A 24,924-nucleotide genomic window follows, 5' to 3' on the forward strand; every position below is an offset into this window, starting at 1 on the left:
CCGCCACCGGTACGAATCGCACTCGCCACCCGTAGCCGGCAATCAACGGCCGGCATTGACCACGAAAATGAACCACCACCAACTGACACAATCCATCCCGGTCGTTATGATGCGGCTGCTGATCTGATGGTGATCATTAACTGTAACCCCGCAACACTCATCGGCTCCTTCAACGGACAGAAAATTATACGCTTTTTGTAAATCACCACAAGCGAAAATAAAAAATAGTCGTAACACATCAACCACAACAACAACAACAGCAACACTCGACAGAGATGTTCATATTCGTCGTACCCTTTCCTCTCCCCTCGTCGTGTTCCGTTTTGGTTGGAAGTTTGTTTGGCAGAGTGATCAAATTTTTTTCGGGTCACAGACCAATCAAACCCAATTGCGCGCTTTGGAAAGAAAGACAGAACGAGTGAAAAAAAGCGTAGGTCAATGGCAGTTTCATGTGTCGAAACTACTTGAGCTCTTGAAATACTAATCTAAGCTCGGAGGGTGATTATGAGCACACAACGCGTGTACTCGAAGCAATTGAAAGGATCAACGACGACGACGACGACGAAATTAAGATCATACATCAGCTCAGCAGTTGATGAGGACGGCGGTGACAAGAACCTTTACAGCAAGCTCTCCGTCGAGTTAAAAACGCAATGCCACGTTGACGCGTTCCAAATCGTTTCGGAAGGTGATTGATTGAATCGAAATTGGATATGCCTCGGACACAGCTCGGAGGGAGGTCCAGCTTAAGGTACCGACCGACCATTCGAACGGAGAGAACATTGCCTTCGTTGCAACCCACTTATTATGACAACAAATCGAACTCCGGCGAGCATTCGTTAGAGGTGCAAAGTGCTCCAAGGTCAACAATCCACCACTGCTGGAGCCCCCCCCCCCCCTCCCGATTATGCAGTAATTTATCGCTGTCCAGTAAGACCTAGAACCGTGCGCACCCGGCCCCGGGCTGATTGAAGGTAGCGTAGCGCGCAGCACCAGCAGCGGATGGATGAATGAATGATAAATAGCAAGTCACTTGTGACACGGTAATTTCGGACTTGCCCCTGCGCCATCCGATGGAATTATCCGGGCTTTTGTTGTGTTCTCACGAAAACAATTAGCCGTGTGACGGATTCCTACTGCGGTTGTTCGGCTGTCTGTGGTCTCTCGACCGATTTAACCTTATCGGGGGGGATTTGTTTTTTTTTTTCGACTACAAAAACATTGCGGGTCACCGAAATTTTTCTTTTGTTTTGGTTTTTGCTTTGTAGTTTGACAAGCACTTTAAACGCCAAAAATGCAGCTTGCGGCGTGTTCGATAAGTTTCGTTACGCGATGCGATTACAAGGTAAAATAGTGACTAACATAAACGTTTTAAATCTTCTCATTGTTGCTTCACAAAGAAGTATTTAGTTTATGGCACTAGCAAATTCAATTGTTTCGATTCCGCGAACTGCGTACTCGGCCGCAAGCTTTGTGCAAATTTTTACGACTGTTTTTAGTATCGTGCTGAAACGCGCCTACCAGTGCAGTAAAAATTATGCAAAATAAGTTCGCAATAAAAAAACGGAATTTCGGTCGTTCATAGATAGTCGTGTTTTAGATTTGATTCTTGCTTTTCGACTGAAACCCAATTTAGAATTCATTTTTGCGGTCACTCGCGCTTTGATCAACTTTATATACTGCTATATAAATGTTCTCAAGTAATCGGTTTATTTTGGTGAGCTTAAACTGGTTTCATCCAACAAACATTGGAACTGAATAAACTAATCAAATCTTCCGTCTCAATGCCAGGAATAGCTCCAATGATGACATTTAGAATTTGAACAAAAATTAAATTAGAAATTTTTAAACGGCAACATTTTTTCATTCACTTCCATCATTTGCTATTTAATCAAATCTATAAACTTTAGGTCTCGTTATTGGAACAGTTTCGCATCGTTTTGAAAACATTTTTGAAACTATTTTTTAACATATATGGAGTCGGGTTTCTGATACAGTTTTTCAATCATTTTTGAGATTTTATGGAAACATTTGAAACAGTTTTAATACTATTTTTAAACTTTGATTCATCACAGTTATAAGTGCTAAAGTTTCTTTGAGACTTGTTTGAATTATTTTTGGAATGTTTCGCTTGATATTTTCGAAGCATTTCAACAGAAGTTGATACACTTTGTAGCATTTCAAAGAAATTTTCGAAACACATTCGAGAAATCTTCTTATATTTTTTTTGTGATTCTATTTAATTTCTGAAATTGATACATTGAAACCCTTTTGATGCATTCCAGAAGATTTCCTGCACTTCGGAAATATTTCTGAAACATTTTCAAAACACTTTGGTAACATTTTTGTGACGTTTTTGAAACATTATGGTCATGTTTTTGAAACAAAATTTTGACCTTTTTGAAACATGTTTGTAAACTTTTTATGTGATAATCCGGGAACATAATAGTGACGATTTGAAACATGATTTTGACGTTTTTTATTTTTTTGACATTTTTGAAACACGATTGTAACGTTTTGAAACATAATTATGATGTGTTCGGGGTATGTTTTAGATTTCTTGTAATTTTTCCAACATTTCCTAAAGTTTGCGGAATATATTCGACGCATTTTTAAGATTTCTCTTTTTCGGAATATTTTTAAAACGTTTTTGAAATATTATTGAGACATTCTTGGAACATTTTTGAGCCATTTTTTCAAGACCTTTTAGTACCTTTTGAAAACATTTTGTGAACATTTTTTTAATGTTTTTGAAACATCATTGTGACGTTTTTTCAAACATTTGTGTGACGTTTTTGAAACATTTTAATGGCGATAATTGTGTCGTTTTTGGAATTTTGGTTTGACGTTTGTAAAGTCTTTTATTGCCGTTTTTGAAATTATGTTTCGACGTTTTCTGAACATCAATATAGCGTTTTTGAAACACTTTGGTTGTGAAATTTTTGAAAAATCTTGATGAAATTTTCAAAGCATTATCATGACTTTTTTGAATTTATTTTCGCTTTTCAAACCATGTTTGTGACGTTCTGAAAACTTATTTGAAACATAATTGTGACGTTTTTTAAACATGTTTGAAGTTTTTGAAACATAATTCTGTCATATTTAAAACATTCTCGTGACGTTTTTGAACCATGTTTGCGATGCTTTTGAAACATGATTGTGACCTTTTTGAAACATTTTTGTGACGTCTTCGAAACACAGTTGTAACGGTTTTGGAACCTGATTTGACGTTTTTGAAGTCTTGTTTTGGTGTTTTTGAAACAATATTGTGGCGTTTTTGATAGTTATTATTGAGACATTCCTGAGCCATTATAAAGATTTTTTCAAGATCTTTTGGTGCCTTTTTAAAACATTTCGTGAACATTTTAAAGAATTTTGAAGAATATTTTTAAAACACTTAGAAAACATACTGATACATTTTAAACCAGTGTTCGATAAGTTTCGTTACGAGATGCGATAACAAGGTAAAATAGTGACTAACATAAACGTTTTAAATCTTCACATTGTTGCTTCACAAAGAAGTATTTAGTTTATGGCACTAGCAAACTCAATTGTTTCGATTCCGCGAACTGCGTACTCGGCCGCAAGCTTTGTGCAAATTTTTACGACCGTTTTTAGTGTCGTGTTGAAACGCGCCTAGCAGTGCAGTAAAAATTATGCAAAATATGTTCGCAATAAAAAAATTTCGGTCGTTTATTTTTTCTAAACGAATCTCATAGATAGCCGTGTTTTAGATTTGATTCTCGCTCTCTGACTGGAACCCAATTTAGAATTCATTTTTGCGGTGATTCGCGCTTTGATCAACTTTATATACTGTTATATAAATATTCTGGAGTAATCGGTTTATTTTGGTGAGCTTAAACTAATTTCACCCAACAAACATTGGAACTGAATAAACTAGTCAAATCTTCCGTCTCAATGCTAGGAATAGTTCCAATGATGACATTTAGAATTTGAACAAGAATTAAATTAGAGAAATAAAATCGTCAATTTTTCTTTCATTCACTTCCATCATTTGCTATTTAATTAAATCTAACTATAGAATTCAGGTTTCATAATTGAAACAGTTTCAAATCGGTTTGAAAACATTTTTGAAACTATTTTTCAACATATATGGAGTCGAGTTTCTGATACAGTTTTTCAATCATTTTTGAGATTTTATAGAAACATTCGAAACAGTTTTAATACTATTTTAGAACTTTGATTTATTACAGTTATAAGTTTTAAAGTTTCTTCGAGACTTGTTTAAACTATTTTTCAAATGAAAGATAGAAATTGATACACTTTGTGGCATTTTATAGAAATTATCGAGACACATTAGAGACATCTATTTTTAAAATTGAAACATTGAAACATCTTTGATGCATTCCAGAAGGTTTTCTGCACTTTGTAAATATTTTTGAAACCTTTTCAAGACACTTTAGTAACATTTTTGTGGCGTTTTTGAAACATCGCCGTGATGTTTTTGAAACATAATTTTGATCTTTTCAAAACATGTTTCAATGTTTGTAAAATTTTTATGTGATAATTCGGGAACATAATAGTGACTATTTGAAACATGATTTCGACGTTTTTGTAACATAGTTTTGCCATTTTTGAAATACGATTGTAACGTTTTGAAACATAATTATGATGTGTTCAGGGGTATGTTTTAGATTTCTTGTGATTTTTCTAACATATTTTCAAATTTGCGAAATATATTCGAAGCATTTTTAAGATTTTTCTTTTTTAGAATATTTCTGAAACGTTTTTGGAATATTATTGAGTCATCTCTGAGGCAATTTTGAGCCGTCATAAAGATTTTTTCAAGACCTTCTGGTACATTTTTGAAACATTTTGTGAACATTTTAGAGAATTTTAAAGAATATTTTTAAAACACTTAGAAAACATACTGATACATTTTAAACCAGTTTTGGAGACATGTTAGAAACTTACTCAAAATTCAGTTTAAATAATTTTGCAATATTTTTCAAGCATCTTGGAGCCTCTTGTGACACTTTCAAAACATTTTTGCGACGTTTTTTAACAGTTTTGTGGTGTTTTTTATAGGATGCTGAGACGCTTTTGAAAAATTTATTATGACGTTTCTAACTAACTTTGGTGACGTTTACAAAACATTTTAGTCAAATTTTGAAAAATTGTTGCAACGTTTTTGAAATTAGTTTCTGGCGCTTTTAATAATTTTCCAGTTATGCTTTCGAAACGTATTTGTGACGACATGTTAGTAACTTTTCTGAAACATATTTGTGACGTTTTCGAATGTTAGTGACGTTCTTGACATTTTTAAAACATACTTGTAACTTTTTCGGCACTTGTTTATGTCCTTTTTTATAATTGTTTTTCATGGATTTTCGAAACATTATTGTGAGATATTTTAAACTTTTTGAGACGGTTTGTGAAACATGTTCTGTGATATTTTTTAAGCGGAGGTACGATCAGCTTTAAGTACAAAATATATCTTCCTAACCTCTCCAGGGTAGCTGTAATTTTACTCCAATGTAGAAGGTGAAGAAGAATAAGAAGTATCATAGGTGTCTGGTAATCTGGACTGATGAAGACACCGATTCAGACCACATAGGAAAGAAATTTAAAAAAACATTATCGAGAATTATTCGAGATTTGAGATTTAAAACATATCAAACTTATTCATTTTATCAGTTGAAATAATTATAAGACAAATTTTAAAGGTTTTTTATTATTTCTTCAGATATTTCAATTAAATATTCTAATTTTTTTCTAAGACATATTTGTGATACTTCCAAGCCATCCTTAAAACTTTTTTTTATGTTTTGAATATTTTCGGAATATTTGTTTATATTTTTAAACATGTTATAGACTTTGCAATATTTTTGATGCCCTTCTAGACAACTTATAGAAATAGAGGCACTTCCGATACATATTTTGAATGTCTTGTTAATTTCTTACTATTTTCTAAACATTTTAATCATATTCAAAGCATTCCTTAAGTTCTCCCTTTTTGAAACATTTCTTAGACGTTTTTGAAACATTATTGAGACAATTTAGAGCCATAAGTAAGATTTTTGACACCTTTTCAACCACCTTCAACCAAATCGGAAACATTATTGTGACGTTTTTAAAACATTTTTGTGACGTTTTTGAAACATTTTAAAGGCGATAATTGTGTCGTTTGCGAAATTTTGATTTGACGTTCGTGAAGTCTTTTATTGACGTTTTCTGAACATCAATATAGCGTTTTTGAAACAGTTTAGTTGTGAAATTTTTGAAAATTTTTGAAAATTTTCAATGACGTTTCCAAAGCATTTTTGTGATGTTTTTAAACCATTTTCGCTTTTTTTCAAACCATGTTTGTGACGTTCTGGAAACTTATTTGAAACATGATTGTGTCGTTTTTAAACATATTTGAAGTTTTTGAAACATAATTCTGTCATATTTAAAACATTTTCGTGACGTTGTCGTGACGTTTTTGAACCATGTTTGCGATGCTTTTGAAACATGTTTGTGACCTTTTTGAAACATGTTTGTGACGTTTTCGAAACAAAGTTGTAATGGTTTTGGAACCTTGATTTGACGTTTTTTGAATTCTTGTTTTGGTGTTTTTGAAACAATATTTTGGCGTTTTTGAAACATTGTGATAGTTTTTGATCATTTGAATGTTTTCGAGCCATTTCTGCGGTGTTCATGAAACATGTTTGTTACGTTTTTGGAACATGTTCGTGATTTTTTTTTATCAAACATATCTGTAACTTTCTATAAACATGTTTGTGTCGTTTTTTAAACCTAGTTGTCACGGTTCTGGAACATTATTGGGGCAATTTAGAGCCATTAGAAAGATTTTCTTCAAGATCTCTTTGATACATTTTTAAAACATTGTGGAAAAGACATTTTCTAACATTTTAAATCATTTCCAGGTTATTTTCGGAACAATTACAAATAATTTTGAGAACATCTTCGCAACAAATGACAAATCCTGATACATATTCTTAATCATATTTAATGTAATCTGAACCATTTGAAACAACTTAAAAACATGGATATTCTCTAAATCTTTTCGACACGTTATTTAAAATTTGGCTGAAGTATTTAATAAACATTGTTGAGACGTTTTTGAAGCATTTTGTAGTTTTGGCTCGTTGATAATTTATTATGACTTGATATCAGTGACGTTTATAAAACTGTTTTGTTTGTTAGGCTTTTTAACCATTATTGTAACGTTTTTGAAACGATATTCTAAAATCGTTGGGACCTCTTTGTGACGTTTATGGAATAGTGTGATTTTTAAAACATGATTCGAACATTTTTATGTGACATTTCTGCAACATGTTTATGACGTCTTTGAAACATATTTGAAAGGTTTTTTAACACAATTGTTCCGTTTTTAGAATCTTTTCTTTTTGTTTTTGGAACATTATTATGACATTTTTGGAATATTTATTATTACGTTACTAAAACACTTATGACGTTTTTACATAATGTTTGCGAATTTTCTGTAATCAGTTTTGGTTACTATTGTGACATTTTCAAAACATTTTTGTTCTTTTTTTGAAGCGTTGTGAGGTTTGTGAAACATTTTAAGGACGATCTCAAATAATTTTCATGATGTTTTTGAACTATGTTTGCGATGTTTTTGTAACATGTTTGAGACGATTTGTTTATTTTAGAGCACGTCTGTGACTTTGATTTTCTTGAAACATATCCATAATTTTTATGAAACATGGTTTTGACGTTTCTGAAACGTGGTTGTGAAGTTTTTGAAAAATGCTTGTAACGTTCATGGAAACATTATTGAGACGTTTTTGAAAGATTTTTGTGACTTTTTTGACACATTGTGACGTTTCGTAAACATTATTGTGATGTTTTTGAAACATTTTTGTATCGTTTTCAACCACCTTTGGGAGGGTTTTGAAACATGTTTGTAACGTTTTTGGAACACGTTTGTGCCATATTTGAAACATTTTTGTAAATTTTTCGAAGGATTTTTGTGACGTTTTTGAAACATTACGTTATTTGAACGTAATGTTTCAAATTCAATACGCTAAGGTCTTTTTTACGCGGATTTCAAAATTTTGTTTTCAGCAGTTTTTCATTTTCAAATCGCTTTATTAGAGTGTTCCATGAATCTACTTAATCCAATTACTGAATATTCACTAATTCGATCTAGCCTTTTTATATTTTTCCTTGATATTCAGCTCGATTCGCAGATGAAAATAACACTGCTATTGATTTTTCATCGAAAGTTTTTGGCAGAATCCAATCCTTTATCAAATTAAGGTTTTTTATGCGGCTTTTCTACGCGAGTTTTTTACGCACCACGTATCCCCGCGTAAAAAAGAGTTTAGTGTATTTCCAATATTTTTAAAACGAAATTAAGACAATTTTCTTAAAGTCATCTCTGCCAACCTATCTCTATCTCTTGTCTTTATTCAGGTGTATCGATTTGTAAAAAAATACCCCAGCCCTTTTCAAATAGCCTAGAGCAATTGTTGAACCATGAAGTATTCAAAGTTTCTCAGTTTAGTATACACCTACAAAAATTTTGTTAAATTCTGAGAAAGTGCTGCTCAGTCGAGTTGGCGCGAAAACCTTCTTTTGCAAGATTTGTTGTGAAGACTCTCGTTTTTACCTATTTAAACAAAAAGTTAAGTGCCATCCAACCGCAAGTCATACGTCAAAAAACCTGCGTCATAGTTGCGTACTCTAATTTTGTTTTCGCGCACACACTTAGTTCACCAGCCAGTTGGGAATGGTCAGGGCCTGCTGTGACCTGATTTTCTCTTGAGCAAAGTCGCGCCTCCTTCTCTAAGCAACCGTTATCCGTTGCGTGCGTGCGTGCGTCATTCATTGCGCAGTTCTAGAGCAAGCAAGACAAACTTTTTTTCTAGGTTATGTAACCAGTCCGGACGGACACAATGCAAACTTTCACTTTCGTTTCGGATCACCCTTCAAGATGATGCCCCACCCCAAGGGGTGGCTGGGCACAAGGGGGAGAACTAAAAATAGTAAACAACATAGTTTATCCTTTGTTTTTTCAGTGAAACATTTTCTGCGATCACAAATAATAGGGACAGAGATGGAGAGCGGGAGAAGGAGACTATCATTTCAACCGTACCATTTTAATTGTTTTGTTTGCCGTTCGTAGTGGCGATCTCTTTTTTTTGCCTTCGGGTTTTTTTTTCATGTTGGTTACAAAACATTGTATGCTAATGAAGCGCACGGGTTGATTGTCTACCCCGGATCTTTGTTGGAAAACTGGAGCTGCACGCACTGTTAATTGTACAGTCTATAGGAGACTTCAACCTCTGCGGCATTGTTAATGTCGACCGTGTCATGCACTCATTAGATCGTACGCTGGTGGCTTCCTCAGTTTTTCGACGAAGATGTTTTATTAGCAGAGCTGGTAATTGTCATGTTCTGCGTTTTGTTTTTCTTACGCTGCAGAACATATGAATTGCGAGTTTTGCCGAACAGTTTTACTTTTACATTGTTCATCGCTAAACGTAAACGTAAAATGTGAATACTAAAATGTTTCCTCCTTTTTGTTTTCAGGTAAGTTCACCGGAACAAAACATCTTCGAGGGATCAGCAACAGCAGCAGGTCAACATGCAGGATGTCATGAACGTGGTCACTTTTTAGCATACAATTGCGAACGCGAGTCTGCATTTCTGATTTAGCCTTCAGCATGGAGGTACTTCCTTGCTTGCTACCGCATTGTCGCTGCTTCGCAGCATCACAAACTCTTCTTAAGGTCTATAATCATAGCAGGCGCGCACAATGACAGCGTTTCAAAATTACCATGGTTACGCGTTCCGAGTGTCATTCCGTTGTAACCTGATAAGTACCTGTCACCGTGAATGCGTGCGCGTCCATCCCGCTGGATTTTTTGGAATGTCTCTCCTGCGAACATTCGAGGGGCGATTTTCCGACAACCGATCGCATCGCATCCGGCGGCCGAGACACCAAGTCGTCTCGGATTGCGCACCGCTCTCGCAGCAGCACAGCAGCTATAGTCTTTTTCAGTGGGTTTGCTGGTACTCACCGTGAACTCAGTCAACCGAGGGCACGCTTTCGTCCGGAACGCACTCAGCGGCAGCAGTCTGCCAGCCAGCCATGTGTGACGATCTACCGAAGGCTGTGAAGAAAAGGGTTAAATTTCGTCTCTTTCCCTATCGCTCGCTGCTTTCATTCAGCATGCTTTGTTATTTTGTTGCTACTCGTGAGAACCGAAAGCAGTGCACTTTCTGTGCTCTTCTCCCCCAAAATAATTACTTCTATCTAAACCACACCGGAATTTGTTGTTTATGTTTACGGTGCGTCGTCAGGAACGCATATAAACGTGAGTTCCCTCTCTTTTACATTTTTTTTCTCCCCGTCCGTTGTTTTTCGGAATGCTCCGGCATTCAGCGCACGCAGTTTGTTCGTTGTGCAGTCGCGCAGCATAATAAAAAGCCCGGCATAGGGTAAAGTAGTGTACTTTGAACCAGTTGAAAATTGATATCTGTTATCTCCATGAGAAATTTGATTTTAGTTACTGATTTTGAAATTTAGATTTAGATTTTGTTTCTCGAATTTTCAATTTCGAGTTCTGGATTTTATAATTTTTGCTTTCGTGTTTGAAGGAACTTTTTCATGGCGCGACATAGGGAATTTTTAGGACTGCAGTTATTATGTTTCCGATATCAGTCGCTGAATTTTTAACTTCGGAGTTCCTTATTTTGCATCATTGGGCTCTGTGTCATAAATTCGTGATGTCAAATGAAAGCGAAAATACGGATTTCAAGATTCGAGATTGCACATTTTAAGTTTCCCATGATAAAATTTTAATCTCGGATTTCAAATCAACATTTTAAGATTTCGTGCTCGATATGCAAAATTAAAACACTAATTTCCTTCGACCGTGGATTTGAAATTTCTTTTGTTTAAATTTTGGAATTTAAACCATAAGTTTGAGATCCACAAATTTGATCTTTGGAGTTCAAATTTCAGGTTTTTGATTGAAAAGGATAATGAATTTCGGACTCCCTCTGATTCTGATAACAAATTTATAGTTTCCAACGTCAGGCTACAGATATTAGCTTTGGAAAATAAAGTTCTTCGTTTTTGCATTTCTAATTAGTAGTGCTTGGGAACCTTGAAAACAAATAAGAGAAGTATAGTCATAGTATTTCCAGATAGATTATATTGTAGATTTGAACAGCTCTACATCAAACAGAGCGCGTTTTCTTAGGTTTCAACGGGGATGATTAACTTTTAGAGTATGGAAACGATTCACCAATTTTATGTGACAGAAAGGATTATTTATAGTTGATATATTCTGAAAGTTATCAATCAAATAAAAAAAACCACTTTTGATTGATTTGGATCCCATGAAACGAGTAAGTCACCAATAAAGATCAAACCTTTGTTTGTGAATTGAAAGGTGTGCGAATTTCTTGTTTTTAGCAGAAATGTTCCCAAATCCATAGTTTACAAACTGTTAAAGATTGGTAGGTTGCCGAAGATAACTAGAAACTTCAATTCTCCTGTATGCCGATGCAGCGATCGTGGCGTGGTTCTATTTATATCGTCTCCTGGTGGCCGGTTGCCCAGAGACCGAGAAGTAACCATATCGTGCGCGAATTTGTGTAGGAAAGATCGCACCATCAACCTCGATGGATCCAGATCAATTCCTTTCCATTAACACTAATTCCTTCCTTTGATACTTGTGGATGATGCAGAGGATTCCTCGGTCTCTAGTAGCAACAAGTGTTAAACTAACATTCCCGATATCCCTTCCTCGATTGATCTGCATTGGGCGTGGCCAGCTACGTTATTGATCAGTGAAAAGAAAGATCACCAGGAATTGTACACTGAAAATGGCTTGCTACTCCTAAGCACCATTTTGACGGTTCTTTGTGCAATTTCAGCTGATTCTGGTCAATCGCGGGCAACACACGGGCGATCAAATATGCTATGCTATGCTATGCTATGCTATGCTATGAAATGTTCCCAAATCCATAGAGCTCATAAAAGTCTTGAGAGCCTTTAAAAGATCCAACGCTCAAACGCTCATTTTCAGTGTGCAACTCCTGGTAATCTAACTTTTGGTTACAACGCTCAAATTGGTGCTGAAAATCTCTGAAAAACCAAAAAAAAAAACTAATTCAAATGACTTTGAAACACACACATTTGACATTTTTACATGACACCGTATCGAAAATTACTGTTGCCTCTCTTGCAGACTGCGACAGCAGCGTTCAACTGTACGCTTCTCTATTTGAGACAATCGTGTGACTAGAAGCCAACACGGATGGTTAACGTTTCTTTCTTGTGCCGATCTCCGGCCGCTTCGATATCTCGACTATCGCATAGTGCGAATGACAATAATTAGCAATCATGCGACAGTTTAGTACAATAATAAGATGAAAAATAAATAATTTCTATATATGTACTGCCGAAAACCACCACCAGAATATTTAAATTCCAGCATCTAAACTTTTTCTTACGAAAATAGTTCGCTGTAGCGAAAGTCTCATCCAAATGTAGCATATTTAAGCAAAGGCAGGACAATAAAAGCATGAATCTTGCAAATTCAATTAACGTCCTCGGACCCAAATAAAAATCGATGGTAAGTAAATTGATTCCACTTCAATTCGTAATAAATGCAATAAATAGCACAGACAGCTACAGCCAACAACACACGAGTCAGAGATTGTCTATACAATGACAACAATATAAAGAGAAGTGAGCGAGAGAATTGTTGTTCATATTGAATTCGTGACAAAATGCAAGAGATGAAGCAGATCGTATGAAACTTCGGTAGCGGCTACTGTCGCGTAGTGTTTCATTCCACAGTGGTAATTACAAAAATCTTGCTACTGTCGTGTGAATACTGTAGCGTACCAGTACATTTCCCCACCCTGCTTTGAAATGCTTAAAAAAGAATGAAAGTTTGAAATCTCAAACGAATTCGAATTCGATCAGAGATCTCAAAAATGTTCAGAAAAGATTCAAAGCTCTGAGGTGCTGGAAAAAGTTCTAGAAATAGAAAGTCTCGAAGATTTTCAAAACTCTAAAAAATCTAGATCTTCGGGAAGCCATAAAGTTTGAAAAACCAAAAAGCTTGATAGTCAAAAAACTCGAAATTCCAAAAGCTTTAAATGGCTCTAAAGCTTCAAAAAAGAGCAAGTTCTAGAAGGCTCAAGGCATTTAAAAGTTTTGAAGGACTCAAAAAAGTTCCAATGGTCGAGCTAGCCCTGAAAACCCATGAATAGCCAAAAAGAAATAAGCCTAAGAAAGCACTATAATGAAATTATATTGAAGGCAAATCGGCAACTTGGATTCATCTACAAGATAGCATCGGAATTTCGTGATCCACTATGTCTTCGTTCGATATTTTACTCTCTGGTACGATCAGTTCTGGAAACTAATTGTGTAGTGTGGTGTCCTTACAATGCAAACTGGATGCCCAGTGCCGCCTTTAGACGGTCTTTAGTTGAACCTCTTAAGAGTTTCATTAAGAACTTAAACATGTTTATAAAGCTTCATAGTGATTTTTTCGATGTCCGTCTAAAAACTAATTTGGGCACTATCGGGTTAAAGAGAACTCAGAAACTCTCAAAAAAGGTTTTCAAGAGCTCGTCAAAGCTTAACAAAACTCGGGATGATTTTATAACCTATGACTAAAAAGCCGAAAAAAAAATTAAAAGCTTAAGAAAACTTTGAAGCTTGAAAAAGTCTGTAAGAACTCTAATAGGCTTTTGAAAAAAATCGAAAAAATTCGACCGAAGCTCAAAAGCTCAAACAGGTTCTAATGAAAAAAAGTAAAAAAGTTAAATAGCTATAAAAAGCTGCAAAGAAAATTTAGGAAAATTATCAGTAGGATGATGAAACATTCGAAAAAAACTATATCTTGAATTCTCGTAATTTTAGTCTCCTAGTGGGATGATTTTGAGGCTGTTTTTTTTTTGTTTTCGAGAAACGCTCAGAAAGTAGCTACAGATCATTAGACAAGGATCAGTCTAGACATTAAAACGAACGAATTTTCAAGTAATTAGTGACTCCAAATTGCCTTTTTTTGCCACTAGATATTTGTTTTACGTGGCCACACAGTCCATCACATGATCCTCTGTCGTGTGACGTTGGGAAAAAATATCTTCCTGCTCTGATACTAGAGACTGTTACTCAAAACTTTTTACTCGTAATTATTCACGCATTACTTCGCAATTCATCCTCATGTTAGGGGCGGCATACAATAGCGTCTGACCCGGAGCGGGCGGCTGAATTACGAAACGCGGTGCAATTACGGAACGCGCAGTACAATCCAGATATAAATACGGAACGGATGACGACTTATTCTGGATTCGGCATTGGATCGATAATCGGTCTGTCGCCGTGAAAGTGTAAAGTGTATCTTTGCAGTTTCAATTTACCGTAACAACTGTGTTATTTCATCCAAATTACAGACCATACTTCATATACTAGGTTTTATTCTATGATGGACAGTTTCAAACTCAATTTCTTTTTACAAATTTTGGAGTTCAACTTTGTGGATTTTTAATTATAAGTAGGAATTTCAATTTAGGATTTTCGATCTCTGATTCCTGAGTACGAATTTCTAGTAAAATTCTTCCTTTGATATTCTACAAAATATTGCCAGCGATTCAAGGAAAATATAATTTGAGGAACAGATCCACAAGCGTTTTCATGGTAAAAAAAATTCAAAAAATGTCGCCAAAAACTATGACAGCATGATGAAAAGTATTCTTAATCTATTTTCTCCTTTCGCATGTTATATTTCAGCGGTCCAATTTTCAGACTCTTTTTTTCGTTTTCACATAATGCTCATAATGTTCTCGGTTCCAGGAAACGAAACATCATACTGTTATACTCTTTGATATAATATCGCCCAACTTGTTTGGCTCTTTTCCAATTCAATCGTTTTTTGTCATCGCCTATTCGATCACATAGACCAGTATCATGTGACGTTGAAAAAAAAATTACCAGCTTGAATATTGGATTTTTCTTCAGAATACTCAAGTACTCAACAGGACAGTTCTACTCAAAAAAAAAATGGTACAAATTTGGTTTAAAATTAATTCTAAAAAATGCACTGAAATATAGTTCAAAGCTAGCTCCATTACCCTACTCCACTGCTGAACGGGCTCTCACTCTCGCTCACGTGTCTCACCACCACCCATCGGCGCGGGGCAGCAGCCAGTGCCCAGCTAAGCCCAGGCCCACTGCGATCGCGCGCGCACTCGAGGGGTTCTCCAGCAGAACCCGACTCAACGTTTGCTCAGTTGCGTCGTTGTTGCGGTCGGTGCTTCGTGTGTGCTTTTTACCTCGCGACTTGCTGCGGTTAGTGCGTACATATCTCTCTAATGTTAGTTCTTCTTGCCGGACTGTGTTTTCAATGTTGTTGATGGACAATTTTTCGGGAACGGGGTCGAGAAGGGATCGCACTTAACAAGCTGCGTTTACATCAGAAAGTGTCGCCATCAGAAAGGCGTCATTGTTTGGATTGTTGTTTTGAAGTGTTGATTTGATTGTGCGCTGCCTGGCCCTACGTCAAGAATCATGCAGAGAGAAAAAAAAAGTGTCAAGTGAATAAATTAAGCCAAGACGCGACAGTTTGTTTAGAGGCAATTTAGAGCTGTGGCTGGTGATGAAACGCCACCAAAAGTCCAGCCCGAGGTTTTGATTTATCGTACAAAGTTGGAAATGCTCTTTTCATGTCTGTCTTCCTGATGCCGTGTGTGGGGCAGTTTTTTCTGTCGAGTACTAATTGGATTAGACCCGGACGGGTTTGCCTCAGCTCTTCGTGTGTGCCCCACCGGGGTAGGAAGCAGCAAGTGTGACGTTGCGTTTGCGCGGTGTTGTGTGTGCGATAATTCGTGCTGGAGGTCAATTAGATTTGGTCGAATACGAGAGTTGATGTTGTGTAGAACCAAAAATTAAGTTGTGAACCGCGACCACCGTTTGAATAGTTTTGTTCCAACTCAAGGACGGAAGAACGCGTACGGAACGGGGCGGAGGCTACTGAATTGTGTGTGCATTCAGACCGGAATAACGTTCGCAAAGCCGGTGTCACCAGTTTCACTGTTTCACAATTGACAGGTGAGTTACGACCGGATCTGCACCCGAAACCAGTAATCCACGGCACGCAATGAACCCCGGAGACCGATCCCCTTCTGAGTGTCTGGGTCGGCTTCTAATTGAGACATAAACGGTTGTTGTGATCTTATCGATCGATTTGCAAAATTCAATGGTTTCCGTCAGGGTGGGTTTCTATTTGTAGAAGGAGAGTTAGTTAGACGCTTATAGGGTGGTGTCAGATTACGGGTGCTGTCGCTCTCCCCTGTGGGGAGGTGATTCATTCTCGGACTGCTTTCGTGCTGTTCGCATTTGCATATTTGCGTTTCGGCTTAACGGTTTATTTGAAGTGCTATTCCGTTTCCTTATTGTGCTTTTTTTCTTGCTTGCAGTTCTCGTGTCCAGTCAAAGTATAGTTTTTTTTATTGTATAACATGTTAATTATACATGTCATATAAATTTTCATCCGCAACCAAAAATAGGTATTGACTTTTAAAATGTGACCTGTTGATGCACGAAAGGTTAACATTCAAGCTGTTCAAAATTTACCGACGTTTCGGCTCTTTGTTGAGTAACATGTTCGGACCTGGTTCCGGTGGGAATAAAAAATTACAACTTTTGACGACTTCGAATCTGAGATTTTTTAATGATATTTTTACTAGTTTTGACACTTGACCATTTTGGCATTTTTTGTTATTTGTGACATTTATCTAGTCATTTTGGTCTTTCGTTAAAATTTTTTCCACTTTTTTCATAACATCATCAATATACCTTCAAACTTACAAAATTGTGGTACCGTTTTGGAGTAATCTTTTAATTAGTAGACAGTTTTTAAAGTTTCTGAGGAAGATTTTAGTTGGGGTTTTCCGGTGAAATTTGAGATTTCTTCTATGTGTAATTTTAACTTTTTAACATTTCCAGTTTTTTACAGTCACGAGAATACTCGCTCAATTTGAGATCATTTGCCTGGGCCAGTAGAAGCATGCTTTTGTCATCCTAAGCTCATTTTGGAATAATTTTTGCTTCCATTAATGACTTACGTAGCACTTTTTTGTCACAATTCCGGGCTCAAGTTTAATTTATAATTTGGGATTATTTTCTTCTTTGGTTTCTCGGGCCTCTAGAAACGTTTTTCCGTAATTTTGAGCCCAATTTGGAAGCTATTTTTATTTGGCCGTTTATGGCGTTCAAAAACCTTTTTGAGTTCAATTTTTAGTCTCTTATTGAAGTGTTTTTATTGGCATTCGGAGCCCGGTTTGAGATTATAAATTTTTCCTGTTCCCGGCCTTCGAAAGCGTTTTATTGCATTTATACCTTAAGTAATTCGCAAATTTGTTCCATCCGACGTTTCATCCCTAGGTACATCCTGAGGTATGTGCCGTGTCAAATAAATGTTGTGTGAACAAAAAAAAAAACATCCTGAGGAGATAATGCTTTCATATAAACATAGACAATATAATCCCATAACCCATATTCACAAGTCGGATTTTGGTTTTACATCTAATTGTTGCCTAAAAAGCGTTTCGATGTTTTGACATCTTCAACATAGCGGAAATATTTTTGAGTATCGCAAAATTTCTGTATTGCTTTAGAGACGCTGTGAAGATTTTCAAATGCCTTTATTTCACATTAGTTTTATGTGATATATTTGTGATATTTGAATTGTTTTTTTAGACAAAATTTTTCCTTTTAGCTTTGACTTACTTAATACCTAAAAACATTTCTTAACAAACTTACACGTTTTTGAGTAAAATGTTTTGCCTTCCTTTGATTGAATAAAAAAAATAAAACTATGGAACGCTGCTTACAGAATTTAAACAAATACCTTTCCTATTTTTTCATTTTCGGTTCATATTTTAGTTGTTAATTGAATCCTTATCATCTTTAGTAGACTAGTCGAATATCTTTCATTAAACCTTACGATAATTGTTCGATAACCTTTTTATAATATTTGTTTTCGAAATATGTTGATAATTTCGAGAGTTTTTTGGAGCGGTTTTTGAATAAACTAAATGAATAAATTTCACAGAAAAAAAACGAATACTTCTACATTTGATACGTCTCAACAATTATTTGAAGTCATTTTCGCCATTTTTCTCATCTTTTTAAAGCTTTTAGCTCTTCTACCAATCCTAACACTTTTGACATTTTTACAGGCATTTTGTCAATGTAATTTCTGTTCAATTCCTGAATTCATTGCATTCACGAATATTATTCATATATTCAACATTTCATCGTTAGTGGGCAGGATATCTACAGGAGCTCCAGTTTAGATGTTAATGCAGACAATTATTCATTATTGTATATTCAGGGCATTACAAATTTGAAACATCATTGTGGAGTTTTTAAAACATTTTAGTGACACTTTTTGAGACGTTTTTGACTCAATGTTTTTGTGACGTTTTTGAAACATATTTGTGACGCTTTTGAACCGTGCCAGTGATATTTTCGAAACATGATTGTACGTTTTTGAAACATAATTGTGACTTTGTTGAAACATGTTTATTTTGGAACAAGCTTGTAACGCCTTTGAAACATGAATGTGACCATTTTTATGCTTCTTGTGACATTTTGAAACATGTTTATGACGATTTTTTCAAACATTTTAGTGACCTTTGAAAACATTTTTAAAACATACTCCAAAGTCGCGTTCACGCCCGGATACGTGCCGCGTAAAAAAACCACGTAAATTCAAGAAAACCGCGTAAAAAGCGACCTTAGTGTATTTTCAATTTTTTCAAAACATATTTTTTTTTGTTGTTAATTTTTTTTGGAACATGATTGTGACGTTTTCAAAACATATTTGTGACATTCTTGAAATATATTGTGAAACTTTTGAACAATTTTTATTCCATATCCAAAACAGTTTTATGACGTTTTTTCAACATTTGTAACGTTATTCAAACACTATTGTCATGTGTCGTTGTTAAATCCTGTTTGTAATGGTTTGAAACAACCTTGTGACGTTTTTGATACGGGTTTGTGACCTTTATATACCTGTTTGTGACATTTTGAAACACGTTTTGGCGATTCTTGCCTGCACGTTATTTTAAAACATTTACGTGACCTTTTGGAAACATTTTTGAAACACATTTCTGACATTTTTGAAACATGTTTTGACATTTTTAAAACATTGATGTGACGTTGTTGAAACATTTTTTGTGACGTAAATGAAACATTATAGTGACGTTTTCGAAACATATTTGTGATGCTTTTGAACCATGCCAGTGATGTTTTCGAAACATGATTGTGACGTTTTTGAAACATGTTTATGATGCTTTTGGGACAAGCTTGTAACGCCTTTGGAACATGATTGTGACCATTTTTACACTTTTTTGTGACATTTTGAAAGATGTTTTGATGATTTTTCCAAACATTTTCGTGACATTTGGAGTCATTTTTGTAACATTTTTGAAACATCTCTGACATTTTCGAAACATTGTTTTCAAACATTTATGTAGCGTTGTTGAAATTTGTTTCTAAACATGATTGTGACGTTTTCAAAACATACTTGTGACATTTTGAAACATTTGAGATTTTTTTAAATTTATTTTATGTTGTTGGTACATTACTGTGAAGCTTTTGTAACATTTTTATTACATGTCTTAAACAGTTTTATGACGTTTTTGTAACATTTGCAACGTTATTCAAACACTATTGTGTCGTCTTTGAAACATGTATGTGACATATTTGCACATGCATGCATGTGGCGTTGTTGAAACCTGTTTGTAATGGTTTAGAACAGCCTTGTGACGGTTTTGATATTAGTTTGTGACACTTATATACATGTTTGTGACATTTTGAAACATGTTTTGGCGATTCTTGCCTGCACGTTATTTTAAAACATTTTCGTGACATTTTGGAAACATTTTTGAAACACATTTCTGACATTTTTGAAACATTTTTTGACGTTTTTAAAACGTTGTGACGTTGAAACATTTTCTGTGACGTATTTGAAACATTATAGTGACGTTTTCGAAACATATTTGTGATGCTTTTGAACCATGCCAGTGATGTTTTCGAAACATGATTGTGACGTTTTTGAAACATGATTGTGACGTTGTTGAAACATGTTCATGATGCTTTTGGAACAGGCTTGTAACGCTTTTGGAACATGATTGTGACCATTTTTATACTCTTTTGTGACATTTTGAAACATGTTTTGATGATTTTTTCAAACATTTTCGTGACCTTTGGAAACATTTTTGTGACATTTCTGAAACATGTTTCGGACATTTTCTTTAAACATTTATGTGGCGTTGTTGAAAAGTTTTTTTCAAACATAATTGTGACGTTTTCAAAACATTTATGACATTTTTTGGGATTTTTTATATTTTTTGACGTTTTAGGTACATTACTGTGAAACTTTTGAAACAATTTTATTACATTTCTAAAACAGTTTTATGAAGTTTTTGTAACATTTGTAACGTTATTCAAACACTATTGTGTCGTTTTTGAAACATGTTTGTGTCATATTTGCAACATGCATGTGACGTTGTTGAAACCTGTTTGCAATGGTTTGGAACAACCTTGTGACGGTTTTGATACTAGTTTGGGACACTTATATACATGTTTGTGACATTTTGAAACATGTTTTGGCGCTTTTTGCCTGCACGTTATTTAACAACGTTTTTATGACCTTTCTGAAACATTTTTGAAACACGTTACTGACATTTCTGAAACATTTTTTGACGTTTTTGAAACGTTGATGTGACGTTGTTGAAACATTTTTTTGTGACGTAATTGAAACATAGTGACGGTTTTGAAACATATTTGTGACGCTTTTGAACCATGCCAGTGACGTTTTTGAAACATGATTGTGACGTTGTTGAAACATGTTTATGATGCTTTTGGAACAGGCTTGTAACGTTTTTGGAACATGATTGTGACCATTTTTATAGTTTGTGAGATTTTGAAACATGTTTTGATGGTTTTTTAAAACATTTCCGTGACCTTTGGAAACATTTTTGTGACATTTCTGAAACATGTTTCGGACATTTTCTTTAAACATTTACGTGGCGTTGTTGAAAAGTTTTTTTCAAACATAATTGTGACGTTTTCAAAACATTTATGAAATTTTTTGGGATTTTTTATATTTTTTGACGTTTTAGGTACATTACTGTGAAACTTTGGAACATTTTTATTACATTTCTAAAACAGTTTTATGAAGTTTTTGTAACATTTGTAACGTTATTCAAACACTATTGTGTCGTTTTTGAAACATGTTTGTGTCATATTTGCAACATGCATGTGACGTTGTTGAAACCTGTTTGCAATGGTTTGGAACAACCTTGTGACGGTTTTGATACTAGTTTGTGACACTTATATACATGTTTGTGACATTTTGAAACATGTTTTGGCGATTTTTGCCTGCACGGTATTTTAAAACGTTTTTGTGACCTTTTTGAAACATTTTTGAAACACGTTACTGACATTTTTGAAACATTTTTTGACGTTTTTAAACGTTGATGTGACGTTGTTGAAACATTTTTTTGTGACGTAACTGAAACATAGTGACGGTTTTGAAACATATTTGTGACGCTTTTGAACCATGCCAGTGATGTTTTCGAAACATGATAGTGACGTTGTTGAAACATGTTTGTGATGCTTTTAAAACAAGCTTGTAACGCCTTTGGAACATAATTGTGACCATTTTACAATTGTTTGTGACATTTTGAAACATGTTTTGATGATTTTCTCAAACATTTTCGAGACATTTTGAGTCAGTTTTGTAACATTTTCGAAACACATTTCTGACATTTCCGAAACCTTTTTTTCAAATATTTATGTGGCGTTGTTGAAAAGTTTTTCCAAACATGATTGTGACGTTTTCAAAACATATTTGTGACATTTTGAAACATTTGAGATTTTTAAAATATTTTTTATGTTTTTGGTACATTATTGTGCTTTTGAAACATTTTTATTACATTTCTAAAATATGCATGTGTCGTTGTTGAATCCTGTTTGTAATGGTTTGTAACAACCTTGTGACGGTTTTGATACTGGTTTGTGACACTTATATACATGTTTGTGACATTTTGAAACATGATTTGGCGATTTTTGCCTACGCGTTCTTTTAAAACATTTTCGTGACCTTACGTAAACATTTTTGAAACACATTTCTGACATTTTCGAAACATTTTTTGACGTTTTTGAAACATTTTTTGTGACGTAATTGAAACATTATAGTGACGTTTTTGAAACATATTTGTGATGCTTTTGAACCATGCCAGTGATGTTTTCGAAACATGATTGTGACGTTTTTAAAACATGACTGACGTTGAAACATGTTTATGATGCTTTTAGAACAACCTGGTACGCCATGGAACATGATTGTGACCATTTTTACACTTTTTTGTGACATTTTGAAACATGTTTTGATGATTTTTCCAAACATTTTCATGACATTTGGAGTCATTTTTGTAACATTTTCGAAACATATCTTTCATCTTTTTTGACGTTTTAGGTACATTATTGTAAAGTTTCAACATTTTTGTGACGTTTTTAAAACAGCTGTGTGACATTTATAAAACACTTTTAACATTTTTGAAACATGCTTGAAACATTTTTTTGTGACGGTTTCGCCCCGATTATGTCTGCCTCCGATTTTATCTGCCCCCAATTTTATCACTTTTTTCACCCGATTCTATCATCATATGACATTTCATTTAAAAAAATCCCAAAATCCCAAATTTCGTTCTAACTTTTTCCCGCATTTTTCCGAGTTTTTAAACATTCTACAGAGTTATCAGCCATCCCAAAATGCATGTTTTTGCTAAAAATTGCTTAGTTTTATCTATTAAAATTAACAAGCTATTTGACATAATTCCTCTGCATACAAATTTTCACGCCGATCAGTACAGTAGTTTCCACGTCTATAAGGATCATCATTTTTATCACCTTTCCTATTTTATCACCCCAAACATAATCAAGGGGGTAATATAATCGGGTGATCGCTGTAGGTATATATATAATGTTTTTGAAATATGATTGTGACGTTTTTTAAACATGGTCGGAACGTTTTTGAAACATAATTGTTGTTTGTATCTTTTCCTAACATATTAAGAACATTATTATGAACTTTTCAAAACCTTTTTCATGACGTTTCTATAAAACAGTTTTGTAGATTTTTTTCATACTGTTTTAAGTTATTTTTATTTCGACAATTTTAAAAGTATAAATAAGTATTTTCATTGTTCACGATATTTGTGCTAATCTTAACTCTTCTGGTATTTAAATACTGATTAGATACTTCAAACATTTTGAACATTATATATTTTTAACAGTTTTTCGTTTTTGATATTTTCGACTATTTAGAAATTTTAATTTTGTAGGAGTTATTTTTATTAATTTCAGAATTATTCATATGTTCAACGTTTTGTGCCTAGTAAGAAGACATCTTCAGGAGATCAAGTTATGATGTAAATGTAGAAAATTCGGGGATTTTTTTCTCTAAGTGTGTTCCAAAATCATTCGTATTTTCGGCTCCACTTAGAATTCTTTTGACATCGTTTACATTTTTGACAAATTTTCAACATTTTTTATGTTTTGAAATTTAGGCAGTCTTTGAAATTTGATTTTTTTCCACTTCTAATCAGCTGTGGAAATAAATATTGCTCGAAAAAGTTGTTTGTTTTATGAAAAATCCTTTTCTTCCTTTTCATCCAAGCGCTGCTTGAAATAAATTGAACTTTTTTTTCCAATTTTCAGTTCACATTGTATTTTGGTTTAACATCGAGCTCTTATCATCTTTAGTGGACTTGTCGAATGTCTTTTTTTAAAGTCTCCGGCAATATTCTGATACCGCTTGGATTTTTTTTTATTTATTTCGACAATTTTAAAAGTATTAGAGGTATCTCTAAATTAATGTTTTTACGAAATTTTCCAATTTTAGATACGTTTAACACGGTTTTTGACATTTTCATTATTCATGATATATTTGCCTTGAGTTCTGGCATCTGTTTTTCATCACATACTTAGAACATTCCTCACATTTTGACCTTTCAAGCTGGATTTTTTAACATATTTTCGATTTTGGTATTATTGATTATTGAAACATTGCACCCTAATTTCGTATAGATCACTACACTGTGCTACAGCAATTTAGAACGGAGTTGAAAAATTGAGTGAAGAAGTCTAAAAATTTAGATTTAAACTCAAATAACTCAACATGTTTTGGTGATATTGGTACAAATCTGTAAATATTTAAAAAAATATGTTTATCCCTTTTCCAAAACTGCTAAAATATTGAAAATCGGTCCAGAAATGACTGAGTTAAAAAAAGTTGTATGCACTGAGGTCCAAAAAACCGTATTTTGACCATAACTTTAGATTGTGGGGGTGTTTGAAAAATTTTTAGTGTGAGCGAATGAAACACTCAACAAGTCCTACAACCTACACCAGGTCACTTCAGAAGTTCTTGCATTTTTTTTTAATTTTTGGATATCTAATTGGTATAACCGACATGATTCATGTGTTCAACGTTTCGTTCCTAGTAGGAGGACATCTTCAGGAGATAAAGTTTTGATATCTTTTCGCATGTTTTAAACATTTTTCATATTTTGAAAATGGTTAATTTTCATCATTTCAGAGTTTTGTGATTTATTTAGCTCTTTTACATTTTGTCAAATATCTACTATACAGGTCGGACTCGATTATATATAGTCTCAGATTTTTTTACTATATATAATCGAATTTTAAGTCAGAAAACACATTTCGTACAAAAAAACACATTTCTTGTAGTTATTCCTGATGTAATTGCAGTCAAATGTAAAGAAAAATCATTTAAAAAAATTATAAAAGTACTTGTTTGTATCTAATTTCTCAAATTTTTAAAAATTAAATTTATTTTAAATTTTTTTTTTTTCATTTTT

The 24,924-nt window shown here is 34.2% G+C and overlaps 1 protein-coding gene across 7 annotated transcripts in view; it reads left to right on the plus strand.

Moving 5' to 3' along the window:
* Window positions 1-24,924, plus strand: part of LOC129718254 (uncharacterized) — a 405,435-nt gene that overhangs the window by 229,567 nt on the left and 150,944 nt on the right. The window contains exon 1 of one of the 7 annotated variants that reach the window (XM_055668844.1): window positions 15,262-16,075. The exons of the other annotated variants lie outside the window; for them this stretch is intronic. The gene's annotated coding sequence lies outside the window, so the exon portion shown is untranslated. Of the gene's footprint in view, window positions 1-15,261; window positions 16,076-24,924 lie in introns of those variants that run through there. 7 annotated transcript variants of the gene reach the window in all.

The sequence above is a fragment of the Wyeomyia smithii genome, chromosome 1 (assembly GCF_029784165.1).
Source record: "Wyeomyia smithii strain HCP4-BCI-WySm-NY-G18 chromosome 1, ASM2978416v1, whole genome shotgun sequence".
In the NCBI taxonomy this organism is placed as follows: Eukaryota; Metazoa; Arthropoda; class Insecta; order Diptera; family Culicidae; genus Wyeomyia; species Wyeomyia smithii.